Source organism: Oncorhynchus keta, unplaced genomic scaffold, assembly GCF_023373465.1.
Source record: "Oncorhynchus keta strain PuntledgeMale-10-30-2019 unplaced genomic scaffold, Oket_V2 Un_contig_3968_pilon_pilon, whole genome shotgun sequence".
In the NCBI taxonomy this organism is placed as follows: Eukaryota; Metazoa; Chordata; class Actinopteri; order Salmoniformes; family Salmonidae; genus Oncorhynchus; species Oncorhynchus keta.
Window position 1 is genome coordinate 115,048 of NW_026287529.1, and position 19,906 is coordinate 134,953.

The 19,906-nt window shown below is 46.5% G+C and overlaps 1 pseudogene; it reads left to right on the plus strand.

Moving 5' to 3' along the window:
- LOC118377299 (neuron navigator 3-like) overlaps positions 1 to 19,906 on the plus strand; it is a 270,177-nt pseudogene that overhangs the window by 99,306 nt on the left and 150,965 nt on the right.

Sequence of the window (19,906 nt, forward strand, 5' to 3'; positions counted from 1 at the left end):
GGGATGATGTGGTATAGAAGCCCCCTCTGCTGTAATGTGTCAGTCGTTTGTGTCAGTCATTCGTGTCAGTCGTTTGTGTCTGTCGTTTGTGCCAGTCATTTGTGCCAGTCGTTTGTGTCAGTCGTTTGTGTCAGTCGTTTGTGTCAGTCGTTTGTGTCAGTCGTTTGTGTCAGTCGTTTGTGTCAGTCGTTTGTGTCAGTCGTTTGTGCCAGTCGTTTGTGCCAGTCGTTTGTGCCAGTCGTTTGTGCCAGTCGTTTGTGTCATTCATTCGTGTCAGTCGTTTGTGCCAGTCGTTTGTGTCAGTCGTTTGTGCCAGTCGTTTGTGCCAGTCGTTTGTGTCAGTCGTTTGTGTCAGCCGTTTGTGTCAGTCGTTTGTGCCAGTCGTTTGTGCCAGTCGTTTGTGTCAGTCGTTTGTGTCAGTCGTTTGTGTCAGTCGTTTGTGTCAGTCGTTTGTGTCATTCATTCGTGTCAGTCGTTTGTGTCAGTCGTTTGTGCCAGTCGTTTGTGTCAGTCGTTTGTGCCAGTCGTTTGTGTCAGTCGTTTGTGTCACCATCGTTTGTGCCAGTCGTTTGTGTCAGCCGTTTGTGCCAGCCGTTTGTGTCAGTCGTTTGTGTCAGTCGTTTGTGCCAGTCGTTTGTGCCAGTCGTTTGTGTCAGTCGTTTGTGCCAGTCGTTTGTGTCAGTCGTTTGTGCCAGTCGTTTGTGTCAGTCGTTTGTGTCAGTCGTTTGTGCCAGTCGTTTGTGTCAGTCGTTTGTGCCAGTCGTTTGTGTCAGTCGTTTGTGCCAGTCGTTTGTGCCAGTCGTTTGTGTCAGTCGTTTGTGCCAGTCGTTTGTGTCAGCCGTTTGTGCCAGCCGTTTGTGTCAGTCGTTTGTGTCAGTCGTTTGTGCCAGTCGTTTGTGCCAGTCGTTTGTGTCAGCCGTTTGTGCCAGCCGTTTGTGTCAGTCGTTTGTGTCAGTCGTTTGTGCCAGTCGTTTGTGTCGTTTTGTGCCATCGTTTGTGTCAGTCGTTTGTGTCAGTCGTTTGTGCCAGTCGTTTGTGCCAGTCGTTTGTGTCAGTCGTTTGTGTCAGTCGTTTGTGTCAGTCGTTTGTGCCAGTCGTTTGTGTCAGTCGTTTGTGCCAGTCGTTTGTGCCAGTCGTTTGTGTCAGTCGTTTGTGTCAGTCGTTTGTGTCAGTCGTTTGTGCCAGTCGTTTGTGCCAGTCGTTTGTGCCAGTCGTTTGTGTCAGTCGTTTGTGCCAGTCGTTTGTGTCAGTCGTTTGTGCCAGTCGTTTGTGTCAGCCGTTTGTGCCAGCCGTTTGTGTCAGCCGTTTGTGCCAGCCGTTTGTGCCAGTCGTTTGTGCCAGTCGTTTGTGCCAGTCGTTTGTGTCAGTCGTTTGTGTCAGTCGTTTGTGCCAGCCGTTTGTGCCAGTCGTTTGTGCCAGTCGTTTGTGTCAGTCGTTTGTGCCAGTCGTTTGTGTCAGTCGTTTGTGCCAGCCGTTTTGTGTCAGTCGTTTGTGCCAGCCGTGCCTATCAATGGCAGTAGACCGCTTGAGAGACTCCATTTTTATTCATGGCTTATCAGCTGTCTCCCACTTTGGATGCATGGAGGGTGATGGGCCGGCTCTGAAGGGGTTGGGGATCGATGGAAAAGGCAGCATGTCAGCCCCCTCTAGAGCCGACTGCTGAGGTGATGGAGGGATAAGAGAGAGAAAGAAAAAGAGGGGGAATGTTAATGGAGAACGATGGTGCGTCGTTGGGGGAGGGCATGAGCCACTTCCTTTCAGGTTGGTTTCAGAAGCGGCAGGCAGCAGAGAGTGAAAGCACCAACTGCCTCACCTTTGCTGTAACATACTTCACAAAAAGCCTTAAAGGGGCCGTCTGTAGTTTGCTTCATCCATTTTTGGACTTCTACATGAATGAGATATATTCTTCAAGAATCAATAGGTATAACTATTGATTCTTGAAGAACTATTAATAACTAAATGCCTCATGACCGTCTTTCAACTGTCGGACCCCATCAGAACCCAACATATAAGCTTGTTTTATTCCAGTGTTTGTAAACATTGTAAATGTAAACAAACACTGTAAGTCTCAAAACATGCATAAAAATATAATTGTGATTTCTTTGATCAGTCCTTGCATCCATAGCTCTGTCTGTGAATTTGAGAGTGGTTACATTTCTCCAGGCCCATCCTCAGCTTTTTACCAAAACAGAGGCAGGGGAATGCCATGCTGTTGTTTCGATGCCAGATTGCCTCTTTAAACCAGAAACCCCTCCCCTTAAAATTAAAAGAGCCAAATACATCAAGACCAAACAAATAAAGGGTCTTGGTCAAGTTTCTTCTCCCCCTAAAACCTCTCTGTTTCCCTCAGCTGTTTTCAGTTTCAGAGTGAGAGGAGGCCTCGTCGGCCTGTTAACATGTGGAGTTCAAAGCCCAGGCCCGACTACAGTGATTAAAGCACCATCATGCTGTAAAGCATCTCAGTCATGTGATGTTCTAGCCTAAATCATCGGCTTGCTCATTACACTCATTAGACAAGGGCCCACAGGAATTTATGGCCCATCACCACCACAGCCGGTTGTGCTGTGTTCACCCTTCTGTTCTGACAGTGTTAATAATAATAATAATAAAATACATGTAGCTGACGCTTTTTGAAGCACATGTGTGCATAGCATTTACGTATGGGTGGTCCCTTCTTACCCTGGCTGTTTGTTCTGAGTCATGCTCTACCAACTGAGCCACAGAAGGACCAAACTCAATGGAACAGGTTTGGAAAGTAAAAAAGCTTACATGGGTCCCTGCCAGCTTTTGAAGCACTCTTAGCATAGCACTGAGTTAATGGCAGTATAGGCGGCATGGCTTCTCTGAGGGTAAAATGAGAATGAAGAATCTGTGTTGTTCTGAGCCGTGGTGAAGAACCAACGCAAGGTATTCTGTGTTGTTCTGAGCCGTGGTGAAGCACCAGTATTCTGTGTTGTTCTGAGCCGTGGTGAAGCACCAACGCAGGGTATTCTGTGTTGTTCTGAGCCGTGGTGAAGCACCAGTATTCTGTGTTGTTCTGAGCCGTGGTGAAGAATCAACGCAAGGTATTCTGTGTTGTTCTGAGCCGTGGTGAAGCACCAGTATTCTGTGTTGTTCTGAGCCGTGGTGAAGCACCAGTATTCTGTGTTGTTCTGAGCCGTGGTGAAGCACCAGTATTCTGTGTTGTTCTGAGCCGTGGTGAAGCACCAGTATTCTGTGTTGTTCTGAGCCGTGGTGAAGTACCATCGCAAGGTATTCTGTGTTGTTTTGAAACAGATTGCTTTTGGTGAAGATCAATTGTAATTGAGGCGTGGGCCCATTTGTATTTGACAGTTGTGTCTGAGGGATAACACTTACCAAATGTGGCGGTTACTTGAAACCGTTGGAGACCCAAAGTGCCTCAAAACACATTTTTGGGACTTGGGAGCGATGTGAGCAAATTAAACTGCAAACATTTATTCAGCATCAGAGTCTCATCTTTTGATCTGTGCAGTGTGTGAATTAAACATGGTTTGATTTACGATCATTATAACGCCAACAACAATAAACTTGAACAAGATGACTTCAGTATTATGTCAATTGTGCTTGCCTAAAATCAGCAGTCATTTTCCAATGGTGCATGTTTGTGTTCTTGTCAGTTCCAGAAAGTGCTAAATAAAATGTCCCTCATCAAAATGTTCCATTTCCAAATGGCTTTTAATGACTTATGTGGATCTGTAAAATGTCCATTTTACATCGGAGCAAGAAATGATCCGAGTTCCTCGAGAAGCCGTTAAAATATATGACAAAGCCAAACCACCCACCAAAATGGCAGTTTGTTTAGCCAGAAAGCAGTGGAACATTAAGGCTGCACTTATCAACAACACTTTAAATGACCGTTCAGCTTTGTTTCCGTCATTTACATCTAAAGACCCACAGAAGATAATCAGCTCTGATCTAATAGTTCTCTGGTGAGAACATCAGAATGTCAGTTGCAGAACATTGCCTCAGATTTGATCAGTTACATTTTTGTCTTTTTTTTAAACGAACAGACAGGATACAGGTCTCTCACTCTCCCGGACAGATCTACTGTCTGTTTTCCTATGGGTTGACTCCTCTGTCTTTGTGTCGCCCGTTCAACATGCCCTGCCTCTCTAGTCTCTGTCCTCCCCCTCTCCCTGCCTGGCCAACAGATGCATGGAGCTGCGTGAAGGCATCCGTGGATATTTGACTTGACGTTGTAAATATTTTTAAAGCAGCTGTTTCAAACAGAATTATTGAAACATTAGTCCAAGGAGGCTGAGGTGATACCCTGCGTGTCCCGTTAGTTATTGAAACATTAGTCCAAGGAGGCTGAGGTGATACCCTGCGTGTCCCGTTAGTTATTGAAACATTAGTCCAAGGAGGCTGAGGTGATACCCTGCGTGTCCCGTTAGTTATTGAAACATTAGTCCAAGGAGGCTGAAGTGATACCATGCGTGTCCCGTTAGTTATTGAAACATTAGTCCAAGGAGGCTGAAGTGATACCATGCGTGTCCCGTTAGTTATTGAAACATTAGTCCAAGGAGGCTGAGGTGATACCCTGCGTGTCCCGTTAGTTATTGAAACATTAGTCCAAGGAGGCTGAAGTGATACCATGCGTGTTCCGTTAGTTTTGAAACATTAGTCCAAGGAGGCTGAAGTGATACCATGCGTGTCCCGTTAGTTATTGAAACATTAGTCCAAGGAGGCTGAGGTGAACCTGCGTGTCCGTTAGTTATTGAAACATTAGTCCAAGGAGGCTGAGGTGATACCCTGCGTGTCCCGTTATTAGAAACATTAGTCCAAGGAGGCTGAGGTGATACCCTGCGTGTCCCGTTAGTTATTGAAACATTAGTCCAAGGAGGCTGAGGTGATACCCTGCGTGTCCCGTTAGTTATTGAAACATTAGTCCAAGGAGGCTGAGGTGATACCCTGCGTGTCCCGTTAGTTATTGAAACATTAGTCCAAGGAGGCTGAGGTGATACCCTGCGTGTCCCGTTAGTTATTGAAACATTAGTCCAAGGAGGCTGAGGTGATACCCTGCGTGTCCCGTTAGTTATTGAAACATTAGTCCAAGGAGGCTGAGGTGATACCCTGCGTGTCCCGTTAGTTATTGAAACATTAGTCCAAGGAGGCTGAGGTGATACCCTGCGTGTCCCGTTAGTTATTGAAACATTAGTCCAAGGAGGCTGAGGTGATACCATGCGTGTCCCGTTAGTTATTGAAACATTAGTCCAAGGAGGCTGAGGTGATACCATGCGTGTCCCGTTAGTTATTGAAACATTAGTCCAAGGAGGCTGAGGTGATACCCTGCGTGTCCCGTTAGTTATTGAAACATTAGTCCAAGGAGGCTGAGGTGATACCCTGCGTGTCCCGTTAGTTATTGAAACATTAGTCCAAGGAGGCTGAGGTGATACCCTGCGTGTCCCGTTAGTTATTGAAACATTAGTCCAAGGAGGCTGAGGTGATACCCTGCGTGTCCCGTTAGTTATTGAAACATTAGTCCAAGGAGGCTGAGGTGATACCCTGCGTGTCCCGTTAGTTATTGAAACATTAGTCCAAGGAGGCTGAGGTGATACCATGCGTCCCGTTAGTTACATTTCATCTGTGTTTATATGACAGTAATTTCCACAGATACTTTGTGCTTCATCTGAATTTGTCTGGTAGCCTCTGTTTTTCCCCCCACAACCGCCCTCAATGGAACAGCACCAATGTGGATTTGATACTTCGCTAACTAGACTAGACTTAATTGGGGAATGATGACCATAATGTACGGTGCTCAGCACGTCACTCCGCTGAGATGAATGTCTCAAACACATTTTTACGAGAGAAGGGTATAATCAAACTGTTAGGTTGTTGGGGGTGTCTGGCTCAGCATATGTGGAACATACCACATGTGAACAGCCCGACATCTGTGCCTCTTTTTTCCCTTCCAGTCCTGTTTGTGTTGTGGAGGCAGATGAACAGGCTGTGATCCCCATGTTCTGGTCCCGACCCTGTTGATACAGGCAGAGTAAACAGCCATCCATCCCCTGGCCCTCCCTGTTGCAGGCTACCACTGGCTGGTGCAGGGCTGGAGGCTGGAGTGGTACATTACATTGAAGTCAGTGGAGACCCACCCGTCTGTACGACTGGCTGTAAATACACCTCCTTCCACCCTGAGACGGGTCAGGGCCAGGTTGGGGCCAGGTTGGGGCCAGGTTGGGGCTGGACACCATCCGTGTAATGTTGATACGCTACAGAATGTGCCCTTGTTACAACTGAAATGTAGTCACAACCAAGATGTGTGTGGATCTGAGAGGGCTGGCAGGCGAGAGCGAGGGCGTCGTCAGAGACGCCCGGCGGTCCTCCACTATTGGCTTATTAAGGTCTGATGTCATCACTGACGTGCATTTATATTACAGTCATTTAGTCAACAGTCTAGGTCAGACTCCAGACCAGACTACTGAGATGGTGTCCCTGTTCCTTTGGGGGGCGTTTCCCCTCAGGGCTGGTTAGGGTTTAGACTGAAGCAGCACGGAGAAGGATTCCATTAAACTCCACTGCTGCTGGACGCCGCCTGTCTGCCCAGCCCAGCCAGCCAGCGCAGCCCGCCCTCACAACAGCCCCAGTACAATACGGCCCAGTGGAGCTCTCTGCCCTGTGGTGACCTTCTCATGAAAGCCCTCTGTGCCGAGGGCTGAGACTACCCGCCATGCAAACGGTGGCAGGCGTTAGCCACTCTCAAGGAATGCACAGTGGTTCATATATAAAAGGGTCAGTGCCTCGAACTCAGTAGAACTTTGTCACTCTGAGGGAGGTTGAGTATCGCTGTTGACTCTACTGCTGCCTGTCAGCTGTGTATTGTGTCGTAATTGGCCTCAAGTGGGCCACATCTCCTGTACTGTATACATACTGCATATTGACCAGGGTTGGGGCTGTGGGCTGTGTAGGTGGACACACTGTGGTCACTATGTCAGACGGCCCGGCTGACTCCTTGTGTCACGTTCGGGTCAAACGGGCTCTGCCATAATCAGACAATGGGTGCTTTATGGCCAATGGGTTGATCAGCCCCTAACTCCATCCCCTGAGACATTCTGCACATTGAATGTGAAGTAGCCAGTCCATGACAGTCCTCCACAACCACCATGCTTTCCTCCACTGACTGTTGTTCATCTCCTCATATTCTTTCTGTCCCCAGACCGAAAATTTGGACGCCTGCCTCAGTTTCCTGGATGCAAGAGGAGTGAATGTACAAGGGCTCTCCTCAGAAGGTAAGACTGAATTCTTATTATTTTAATGGAGATGAATGTATAATGATGATTGTTAACCCATGAGGCTTGAGACAAGGCTAGGAACTAGGACTGTGGTTGTACGGTTTCTTAAGCTATGGGTCGGTACCACAACTGGACTCTGAAAATACTTATATTTCTTCTCGATTTGGGTTATTGGGTCACGGAAGGACGGTGAATTTCTTATTTGGGTCTCGAGCTGAAAAATGTATCACAGGATGGAAGGAAGTTAAATGTGTCGTTGAGAGTTATAGCAGGATCGGTCAACCTAACTACACATAGTTTTTGAATGGCCCATTTGAGGTTACTCTCTCCTACAAGCTGCTATGAATCAGATATACAGCCCTACTCGTATGGGTGTTAACATGTCTGAAGTTGCCCCACAGTAACTGGCCAACTGTTATTTAAGACCAGTGTTTGTTTCCTGGACCCCCGTCAGTTTAACTCCCCTCTAAAGTTTGGGGAAGTGACGATGCCCTTGACCTGTCGGAACAGCCCAAATAGCCATCCCAATACTCTGACCAGATACTCTAAATTATGTCCACCTAAAAACAGCAAAGTGACTTTGCCAGTCTGGAATAGAAGAGGGTACCTAAATATACAGGCTATTGGGTTACTTTTTATAGCCGTGGGTCTCTGTCCCCCTGGGCCATGTGTATGAGGAGTGGGCCAGGCGTGGGTCTCTGTCCCCCTGGACCATGTGTATGAGGAGTGGGCCAGGCGTGGGTCTCTGTCCCCCTGGACCATGTGTATGAGGAGTGGGCCAGGCGTGGGTCTCTGTCCCCTGGGCCATGTGTATGAGGAGTGGGCCAGGCATGGGTCTCTGTCCCCCTGGGCCATGTGTATGAGGAGGAGTGGGCCAGGCGTGGGTCTCTGTCCCCCTGGGCCATGTGTATGAGGAGTGGGCCAGGCGTGGGTCTCTGTCCCCTGGGCCATGTGTATGAGGAGTGGGCCAGGCGTGGGTCTCTGTCCCCTGGGCCATGTGTATGAGAAGTGGGCCAGGCGTGGGTCTCTGTCCCCCTGGGCCATGTGTATGAAGAGTGGGCCAGGCGTGGGTCTCTGTCCCCCTGGGCCATGTGTATGAGAAGGCGTGGGTCTCTGTCCCCCTAGGCCATGTGTATGAGGAGTGGGCCAGGCGTGGGTCTCTGTCCCCTGGGCCATGTGTATGAGGAGTGGGCCAGGCGTGGGTCTCTGTCCCCCTGGGCCATGTGTATGAGGAGTGGGCCAGGCGTGGGTCACTGTCCCCCTGGGCCATGTGTATGAGGAGTGGTCAGGCTTGGGTCTCTGTCCCCTGGGCCATGTGTATGAGGAGTGGGCCAGGCGTGGGTCTCTGTCCCCTGGGCCATGTGTATGAGGAGTGGGCCAGGCGTGGGTCTCTGTCCCCCTAGGCCATGTGTATGAGGAGTGGGCCAGGCGTGGGTCTCTGTCCCCTGGGCCATGTCTATGAGGAGTGGGCCAGGCGTGGGTCTCTGTCCCCTGGGCCATGTGTATGAAGAGTGGGCCAGGCGTGGGTCACTGTCCCCCTGGGCCATGTGTATGAGGAGTGGGCCAGGCGTGGGTCTCTGTCCCCTGGGCCATGTGTATGAGGAGTGGGTCAGGCTTGGGTCTCTGTCCCCCTGGAGCCATGTGTGAGGAGTGGGCCAGGCATGGGTCTCTGTCCCCCTGGGCCATGTGTATGAGAGGGTGGGCCAGGCGTGGGTCTCTGTCCCCCTGGGCCATGTGTATGAGGAGTGGGTAAGGCGTGGGTCTCTGTCCCCTGGGCCATGTGTATGAGGAGTGGGCCAGGCGTGGGTCTCTGTCCCCCTGGGCCATGTGTATGAGGAGTGGGCCAGGCGTGGGTCTCTGTCCCCCTGGGCCATGTGTATGAGGAGTGGGCCAGGCGTGGGTCTCCGTCCCCCCTGGGCCATGTGTATGAGGAGTGGGCCAGTCATTCCATATACCCCTAAGCTAGTGAGGACTATGCTTCATTGAATTAGCTGTGGGATCTGCAGACTTTGAGGCCTCCATACGCTTGTGCTTAGTTTTACGAGGCGTGGAATTTGAAAGAAACGTGACGTTTGATGTACTTGGAGGGTATAGGATTTTTCCAGAAAACAATCTAATAATCTTCTCGGAAAAAAAACCTCCAGAAAGGCGTCTTGTGGGCGACCTCAGCCTCAGATGTGCCAGATTTAATGATCTTGTTTGTCGCATGCGTCAACGTCCCGGAAACACCCCTGATATAACTTCATAGCAAGCAAACAAAGACTTAATACATAGCATAATAAAACTGGACTTCCTCATTTTCTGTTCAATGAAAACAGCCAACAAATGGTACAACAACCCTTCAATGTCCAGCACTCTTTGTTCTGCCAGGGTCTTCAACACCCGCTTTCAGTTCCACCAGTTAACCCACAGGTTCATCCGTGCCTGCTGAGATCTATTCAAAGGTCACTCGCTCTAGTCTAAACCAAATATTTTAAAAGCAGGTGTGAACCTCTAAAAGTGTCCTTCCTGCAGTTCATAGCCATGTACAGAGAGGGGTCATCCGTGGCAGGTCATTAAGTGGTGGCAGGGTCTGTACGGTGAGGAGAACCATCTGGACGGCAGGGCCCTGCTCTCACTGTGACGACTGTGACATGAGCCCAAACCTACTCCTTGATCTCTGTGGTCACAGATGCCTGTTCGAATAGGTCTGTTTTCCTAGCCTGGTTAGCACTTAAATGCCTTTCCTTGCCGGGTCAGTGAGGACACGCATACTCCCACCCTCCTGATCCCCAACATGGTGATCACGCCTACTGTGTCCACCACTCTGTAAAACCAGCAGTCCATATATTCTGCCTTCATCAGATAACTAGCAGGAAGATGCACAGGTCAGGACCAGTTCTGGATGTAACTCAGATTCAGATCGTCAGCTGGTTGGGGAACAGAGTAGCTGAAAGGGGAAGAGAATGTATAATACGAGGTTTAAAAACCTCAGATCATATCACTTTTGAAAGGGAAATGGATAACTTCCTCTTTCTCTACAGTCAAAGTTCGCAGCCTTGGTCGTTAGGGTCAAATGTTATTGAAAGAGGCCAAGGCTAAATCGTCCGCGTCTGGGGATTAAATCCAGGAAAGATTAATTGGGTGGGAGCGGTTCAGCAGGCCCATTTTCCTGTACCATTCAGGCCTAGCAGAACCCTCCATCTACCTCCTCCGAAGTCCTTTGTGGCTCGTAAAATCCGCCCCCAAAAAAGACAAAAGGTTAAATGAAACCGCGTCAACCACTTAAAAGTCCCTCGAAGCGGGGCCCATATACTCTGACTGTGGCCCAGGAGGACTGGCCCCGAAGTGCTGACAGCACTTAGCCCACGTTGCTTTGAAACTGGGCATAAGACATGTGCTCCTGTATGGTGGGGCCAATGGAGCTTAGCATAACTAACCATAATTGGATAATTCTGAGGGAGAGGGTCTCTGGAAGCAGGCTGAATAGAAAGAGTGGGAGCAGGCTGGTAAAGCAGGCTGGTAAAGCAGGCTGGTTAAGAGCAGGCTGGCGTTAGAGGAAACCCTATCATGGTGGACCTCCCTCCGTTACCCGATATCTGGATTAAGTTCGGTTCCATTTTCCTCAAAATCGCAGCTGTTTTGTTTTTCTCTAAATGACAACCCTGCTGCGATATCTGTGTTTAATGAATTTGTCCACATCCATATAAAGCACGAGGAGACAACTGGTCACATTGATATCAAATGTCTGTAGTTGTCTGAATGTCTGAATAGATGTTCACATGGTCAACTGCTTCTATCTCTTACTCTTTAGGATGGTTTTCCTTGAACCAGATTAAGCCTAGTCCTGGACTAGTAAACACTTTCAATGGAGATTCTCCATTCAGCATGTTTTAGTCCACAAACAGGCTTAATCTGGTTCCGGGTAACTGGTCCTTCATGTTTCAAATAGTAACCTCAAAAGGCCCTGTATTTCTGTTGTGCTATTGTTTTCCACACAGTAAATCTCTAATTATTCTGTGGCCAGTGACAAATTGCTTTGCCGAATGAATGTGGGCCGTTTCGTTCTTCAAGTGAATACTGCCCGTTTTGGACTGCTGCAATGTAACAGTATAAATGACTGCTTCCTGGAGTTTGAAATCGAAAACGTAAAGATTAATCTTTCCAACTTTTGTAATCGCCAAACAACAGGCCAAGAAAGTTGAGCCCGTTACGTAAACTGCTGTGTCAGCTGTTGAAATCTTTCAAACAGCCTCTGTGTCAGCTATTCTGATATGAAAAGCCATTTCACAAGTGGATGCGTTAGCGCTCCGATGTGGGGGCTGAGTGGAGAGATACATTTTCATTCCTGGATTTCAGATTAATCATATCACAGTTGATAGGCTCCTTTGTTTTTCAGGGAGAAGTTAACTTTAAAAGCATTTTAGAGTAAGTTTAGAGTGAATGTGTGCAACCTAGTCTGAACCCATTTCTCACGAGGACTAAGTCACTCAGCCAGTGGTCTTAGGTGAATCCCTAGTGCAATAATTGTGAAATAGTCAATATCAACAAAATGAAATTCAAAAATAGGTTGCCACGGTTACAGTTAAATTAGACACTTGTTCCGTTAGTAATAGCACACTGTACTTGACTCACTATTTCATTCTCACTTCCTCATTCTGAGACGAAAACAACACTAGATACTCACTTCCCTTGTGTCAGATGTGTGTTTGTGTCTTCTCTTAGCCAAGCCAGGAATCACACAGGGCGGTTAATATATGTCATTTAGCTAGCTGGCGGCTTTTATCCAAACCAATTATAGTACTGCGTGCATACATTTCAGTATTGTTGGCAGCAGCTAGATTTGAACCCACGTTCCTGATAATGATGTGCTCTGTTCCCCTGTCTACCCGTCAGAGATCCGGAATGGGAATCTAAAGACCATCCTGGGACTGTTCTTCATCCTGTCTCGCTACAAGCAGCAGCAGCAACAGCAGCAGCAGTACTACCAGTCCCTGGTAGAGCTTACACCAGACCACTGGGGCGGCGCCGGCCAGCCCCTCAAAACGCAACCAGAGATGCAGTCCAGGTAGGCTCAGTTGTCCTCAATGGCTTGGTGAAGTTGGCGCTAGATGCTACATTTTGACATTTTTGGGTCAGTTTTGCATTTTCCTTAGTAATGGTTTACTAGTCACATTTGCAGCCACTATGCTGGTGTGTTATTTTGCTTCTGAACACATTTGATCTTGAGATATTTTGACTTTGGTGTACGGTTCAAATTGAGTTTGTCTCGTCCAAACAGGTCCCTGCTATGTATTTTCACACCATTTATATTTATTATGGATCCAAGGCTTCAGCTAATCTTCCTGGGGTCCAGCAAAATTAAGACAGTTTATATAATTTTTTAAAACATTACCATACAGTCAGAGATTTCACAACACACTGTGGGCCCTCAGGCCCCTGCTCCACCACTACCACATATCTACAGTACTAAATCTATGTGTATGTGTGTGCATAGTGCGTATTTTATCGCGTGTGTGTGTGTGTGTGTGTGTGTGTGTGTGTGTGTGTGTGTGTGTGTGTGTGTGTGTGTGTGTGTGTGTGTGTGTGTGTGTGTGTGTGTGTGTGTGTGTGTGTGTGTGTGTGTCGATGCCTATGTTTGTGTTGCTTCACAGTCCCGGTTCCATAAGGTGTTTTTAATCTGTTTTTAAATCAAATTTTACTACCTGCGTCAGTTACTTGATGTGGAATAGAGTTCCATGTAGTCATGGCTCTATGTAGTACTGTGTGCCTCCATAGTCTGTTCTGGACTTGGACTTGTGGCCTGTCTTGCGGGGTATGTATGGGTGTCCGAGGCTGTGTGCCAGTAGTTTAGACAGACATTTGACCATTTAATAAACAGATAGGAGCTAACAGAGGAACATTTCAACACACTGCAGAAGTAGACAGAAAGTGGACTCTGCCGCTGCCCACTAAGCAGTAAGAACAGGAAGGGATCAGGCCCATGTGATGTAAAATAGACAGCCCAGCCTGAGAGAAGCATCTGAAGAGAGGTTTAAAGTGCAGATGGGTGGCATTCCCATGGCGAGCTCAGGTTACACCTCCCAACCATCCCAACCAGGCCCTGGTCTGGCCTGCTGCTGGTATGGATGTATTCTGAGGTACCCGGTGTTGATCCTCTGGTCACTGTCAGGACTGCGGAACGCTAGAGAGGAGAGAGGCAAGGAGGGGCAGAGTTTGAGAGGCTATAACTGAATAACTGAGTCTAGGGGTATTAGCCTGGTTATGGGTGGGAGGGGTGCGCAGAGAGGCAGCTGCCCTCATTCCTCCCTCTCGGAGCCTCAGCTTTCTGGGACCTCTCCCAGTCAGAAGCAGCAACAAGCGACAGGTGCGGGTCCGATACCCCAAGCCGGGCCTTGGTGATGTCACACAGCAGAAGTAGGCCAGGAGGCCATAAGGAGCCAGGAACCAGAGGGCTAGTTAAATGTATGGGGCTGGCTTCCAACAACACCCAGGATCTGCCACGGTTTCCTCAAGGTCTGCCAGGCCCAGTAACGTCTCATTCCCTGGGGAGATTAGTAAATCAACACCCACGAGATGCGATGCTCCACAGCACATCACTGCTACAGGAAGCCATTGTTTTCCCAGTAGAGAAGTGGTCGGTGTGGGTGCTTTTAATGGAGAACCAGATACGTGTGTCTAAAATCTGATGCAAAACCAGGATGATTAATCAGTCTGTCATTAATATTTCAGAACCGACACAAGAAGGATTTTAGGTATTCAACTGTGGGGAATATGAGGACATGTTACATTAGCCAATTAGCTTGAGCTGTAAAAGTGTTTCAAGTGAAATATACTCTGAAATGTAAGCATTCACCTCTCTGCTCGTATGACATGCAGGTTAGCATTCACCCTCTCTGCTCGTATGACATGCAGGTTAGCATTCACCTCTCTGCTCGTATGACATGCAGGTTAGCATTCACCTCTCTGCTCGTATGACATGCAGGTTAGCATTCACCTCTCTGCTCGTATGACATGCAGGTTAGCATTCACCTCTCTGCTCGTATGACATGCAGGTTAGCATTCACCTCTCTGCTCGTATGACAGGTTAGCATTCAGGTTAGCAGGTTCACCTCTCTGCTCGTATGACATGCAGGTTAGCATTCACCTCTCTGCTCGTATGACATGCAGGTTAGCATTCACCTCTCTGCTCGTATGACATGCAGGTTAGCATTCACCTCTCTGCTCGTATGACATGCAGGTTAGCATTCACCTCTCTGCTCGTATGACATGCAGGTTAGCATTCACCTCTCTGCTCGTATGACATGCAGGTTAGCATTCACCTCTCTGCTCGTATGACATGCAGGTTAGCATTCACCTCTCTGCTCGTATGACATGCAGGTTAGCATTCACCTCTCTGCTCGTATGACATGCAGGTTAGCATTCACCTCTCTGCTCGTATGACATGCAGGTTAGCATTCACCTCTCTGCTCGTATGACATGCAGGTTAGCATTTTTCTTCATGAATCTTGTACTGCTCTGCAGAGGGGACACTAGTTGGAACAGCCACAATGTCATTGAACCTAACTTTAACTCCTAGCCTTAAGCACACTGATAACCTTAACCCTAACCACACTGCTAACCCTAATTCCTAACCTTAACCACACTGCTAAACCTAATGCCTAACCTTAACCACACTGCTAACCCTAATGCCTAACCCTAACCACACTGCTAACCCTAATGCCTAACCCTAACCACACTGCTAACCCTAATGCCCAACATTAACCACACTGCTAACCCTAATGCCTAACCTTAACCACACTGCTAACCCTAATGCCTAACCCTAACCACACTGCTAACCTAATGCCTAACCCTAACCACACTGCTAACCCTAATGCCTAACCTTAACCTCACTGCTAACCCTAATGCCTAACCTTAACCTCACTGCTAACCCTAATGCCTAACCTTAACCACACTGCTAACCCTAATGCCTAACCTTAACCACACTGCTAACCCTAATGCCTAACCCTAACCTCACTGCTAACCCTAATGCCTAACCCTAACCACACTGCTAACCCTAATGCCTAACCTAACCACACTGCTAACCCTAATGCCTAACCTTAACCACACTGCTAACCCTAATTTAACCCTAACCACACTGCTAACCTAATGCCTAACCTTAACCACACTGCTAACCCTAATGCCTAACCTTAACCACACTCCTAATCCTAATGCCTAACCCTAACCACACTGCTAACCCTAATGCCTAACCTTAACCACACTGCTAATCCTAATGCCTAACCCTAACCTTAATCGAAGACTAAAAAGCACATTTTTGTTTTCATACATTTTACAGTATGGCCCTTCTAGCAGAAGTTTTGCCTCAAGGACAAGACTCATCCCAATAAACGTCAACCTGCGTACCGCATTGTCTGATTTCACAGGCGTGACCAGCCCTGTCTGGATCTCCTGACCAAAAATACAATCTAGGACAATGTAGTCTGATCCACTGAACAATGTAGTGTTGCTTTTATAAAGCAATTATCAATTATCTTTCACTCACTTAATCACACACACATACACACACACACACACACACACACACACACGTACACACACACGTCCTCCCTCTCCCCCAGACACCAGTGAGGCCGATCAGGGCTCCAGCAGCAGGTGCTGGCTATAGAAAGCCAAGTGCTCTGTGCGTGTGTGCATAATATGTTGGGGGAAACTCCCCATTGGTGGCCCGCGACACCCAGGAGCCTCTGGGGCTGGAACTGTAGAAGGTAGTGGGGCAGCATCGGCGATCCTCCCACTTAACTCATCATGTCCCATGGTGAACAAGTTGACCCCTTGTCTCGCGCTCGCGCCTGCCCACCGCCAAGCCCCGGGAGAGAAAGAGTCGTCTGCTCTATGGGAAAGCCAAGCCAGACCCCTCTAGGTACTGTACTGAGTAGAGTGTCGTGCCTGTTGGCTCTCTGTTCTGATTTAAAGCCAAGCGTGGTACTGCTACTGTAGTTGGATTAGGAGACTGTGTTGATGTCATCATGAACTGGTAATTGACTGCCTTTATTCAAACTAGTTTCACGTCTTTGCTTAGTATTATTGCCTGCATAGGTTTTGATGTGTTATTTTGTGAAGTTGGTTGAAAGGGGCTATAAGTTGCTGCTTGTGGAGATGTTTGTATATGTCGTGTCTGTAAGTGAATCTACTCTATAGTCTGTAAGTGAATCTACTCTATAGTCTGTAAATTAATCTACTCTATAGTCTGTAAATTAATCACTCTCATAAGTCTATAAGAATCTACTCTATAGTCTGTAAATTAATCTACTCTATAGTCTGTAAATTAATCTACCTATAGTCTGTAAATTGTCATCATAGTCTGTAAATTAGTCTACTCTATAGTCTGTAAATTAATCTACTCTATAGTTCATAAGGAAATCTCTCTATAGTCTGTAAGTGAATCTACTCTATAGCCTGTAAATGCATCTACTCTCTATAGTCTGTAAGTGAATCTACTCTATATGTCTGTAAGTGAATCTACTCTATAGTCTGTAATCTATTAAGGTGTCTACTCTATAGTCTGTAAATTAATCACTCTATAGTCTGTAAGTGAATCTACTCTATAGTCTGTAAGTGAATCTACTCTATAGTCTTTAAGTGAATCTACTCTATTGTCTTTCAGTGGAAGATCTATAGTCTCTATCCACTCTATAGTAAGTGAATCTATCTATAGTCTGTAGTGAATCTACTCTATAGTCTGTAAATGAATCTACTCTTATAGTCTGTAAATTAATCCACTCTTAAGTCTGTAAGTGAATCTACTTATAGTCTTCAAAAATTAATCTACTCTATAGTCTGTAAATTAATCCACTCTTAAGTCTGTAAGTGAATCTACTCTATAGTCTGTAAATTAATCTACTCTATAGTCTGTAAATTAATCTACTCTATAGTCTGTAAATTAATCCACTCTTAAGTCTGTAAGTGAATCTACTCTATAGTCTTGTAAATTAATTCATCTCTATAGTCTATAAGGGAGTCACTCTATAGTCTAAGTGAATCTATCTATAGTCTGTAAGTGAATCCACTCTATTCAGGTAAATGAATCCACTCTTAAGTTTGTAAGTGAATCTACTTATAGTCTGCAAATTAATCTACTCTATAGTCTGTAAATGAATCCACTCAAGTTTGGGGTGAATCTACTCACTATAGTCTACCAATTAATCTACTCTATAGTCTTTAAGTGGATCCCTGCTCTATATCTGTATGTGAATCAACTCTATAGTCTGTAAGGGAATCTACTCTATAGTCTGTAAATGAATCCACTCTAAAGTCTGTAATCTATACTCTATAGTCTGTAAATGAATCTACTCCTATAGTCTTTAAGTGAGATCTACTCTATAGTCTGTAAGTGAATCACTCTATTGTCTGTAAGTGAAACTACTCTATAGTCTGTAAAGTGAATCCACTCTATAGTCTGTAAATGAATCTACTCTATAGTCTGTAGTGAATCTACTTATAGTCTGTAAGTGAATCTATACTATATAGTCTGTAAATGAATCCACTCTATAGTCTGTAAGTGAATCTATCTATAGTCTGTAAGTGAATCTACTCATAGTCTGTAAGTGAATCTACTCTATAGTGTAAGTGAATCTATAGTCTGTATAAATCTACTCTATAGTCTGTAAGTGAATCTACTCTGTAGTCTGTAAATGAATCCACTCTATATAGTCTGTAAATGAATCACTCTATGGTCTGTAAGGAACCTATAGTCTGTAAATGAATCTACTCTATAGTCTGTAAGTGAATCTACTCCTACAGTCCGTAAGTGAATCTACTCGGAGGTTTGGAGCGGTCGTGTTTCAATGTTTCTATATGTAATGCTACGAGCATTGCTGTCTTTCACACAGGCTTCAGTTCATCACTATATTAACACTATATTAGATGAGCTGTATACAGCAATTGATAGAACTGAAGTTATCAATGTGGTAAGGATTGTAAAGGCGCTAGGCAGTCCCCCTGTGTGTCTTTACTTTGAGAGGTAGAGCGAGAGATAATATTCCCACTCCTGATTTAGCCTGGTTTAAAAGGGCGTGTGTGGGTGTGTGTGTGTGTGTGTGTGTGGGTGCGTGTGTGGGTGCGTGTGTGTGGTGCGTGTGTGGGTGCGTGTGTGTGGGTGCGTGTGTGTGGGTGCGTGTGTGTGTGTGTGTGTGTGTGTGTGTGTGTGTGTGTGTGTGTGTGTGTGTGGGTGCGTGCGTGCGTGTGTGTGTGTGTGTGTGTGTGTGTGTGTGTATGTGCGTGCGTGCGTGCGTGCGTGCGTGCGTGCGTGCGTGCGTGTGCGTGTGTGTGTGTGCGTGCGTGTGTGTGTGTGTGTGTGTGTGTGTGTGTGTGTGCGTGTGTGTCACTGGCGGAGGACATCTTCATACCTACTGTCAACAGAGGAATCTGCAGTTGTGGATCATGGAGGGATTAGCTATTGGCTGACTCAGAATTATGCCACTGTTGAGGCAAAGTGAATAGATAACCATAGCTCATATCTAATAGGACAGCGCTCTCCAATATAGCTCTCATATGCTATGCGCAAGGCCGTTGTCGCAGTTCATTAGATTTGCGCTTGGTGATGTATGTCCCAATCAATGTGACCTAGACATGTCGTACAGCGTATCTTTACCTCATATGTTTTCTCCACATGGAAATATGTTAAAGGTCGTGGTTTGGATAAACGCTGGAGGGTAGGAATATACTGTGGCTTTTATGTTCCAGCAGACTTTATAGGGGATGCATTGGGCACACTGAAACATGTGCTGTGCAGTCCCCTGTCAGTTTAATTCAGTGAAACACATGCTGCTGTACATTTCCATGCACTGTAGGCTAGTGTAGCGCTAGCCTTTCTACCAGTTCCACAGACCAGTAGCTAGTGATCTAGCCCCTGTGACCCTCTCTAACTTTAATTAAACCCCATCCCTTAACCTGACACTAATGCCTATTCACAATAGGGCCATCTGAAATATGAAACTCAGGGAGAAAATGGGAAAAGATCCCAGGCACGTTCATGATAAAAGATGAGAAAGGTTTGAGCAGAGTTGTTGCGCCCACGTTGCGGCTTCATCTCTGTGAATGATGGCTTCTATTAATCATGGCACCGCGGCTATCTTCCCTACGTGAACCATTTACTTTACCCCTCACACAAAGGATTCTGGGAGGAGAGAGGATAGCGGAGTGAGTGGGGAGCATCGTTGGTTACGGGGTTTTTATTACGTCTCTGTCAGATGCCCATACACCTTCCATTAACACAATAGTATGAACAGGTAGATATAATGGGAAATTGCCCTGTGTGTGTTTTTGAAGCACTATGGTACTTCCCTAGCGCTTTGATTTTTTATTTAACCTTTTAACCTTTTAACCAGGTAGGCTAGTTGAGAACAAGTTCTCATTTACAACTGCGACCTGGCCAAGATAAAGCATAGCAGTTAGACACATACAACAACACAGAGTTACACATGGAATAAACAAACATAGTCAGTAATTCAGTAGGAAAAAAAGTCTACATACAGCGAATGCAAATGAGGTAAGATAAGGGAGTTAAGGCAATAAATAGGCCATGGTATAAGTAATTACAATATGGCAATTAAACACTGGAATGGTAGATGTGCAGAAGATGAATATGCAAGTAGAGATACTGGGGAGCAAAG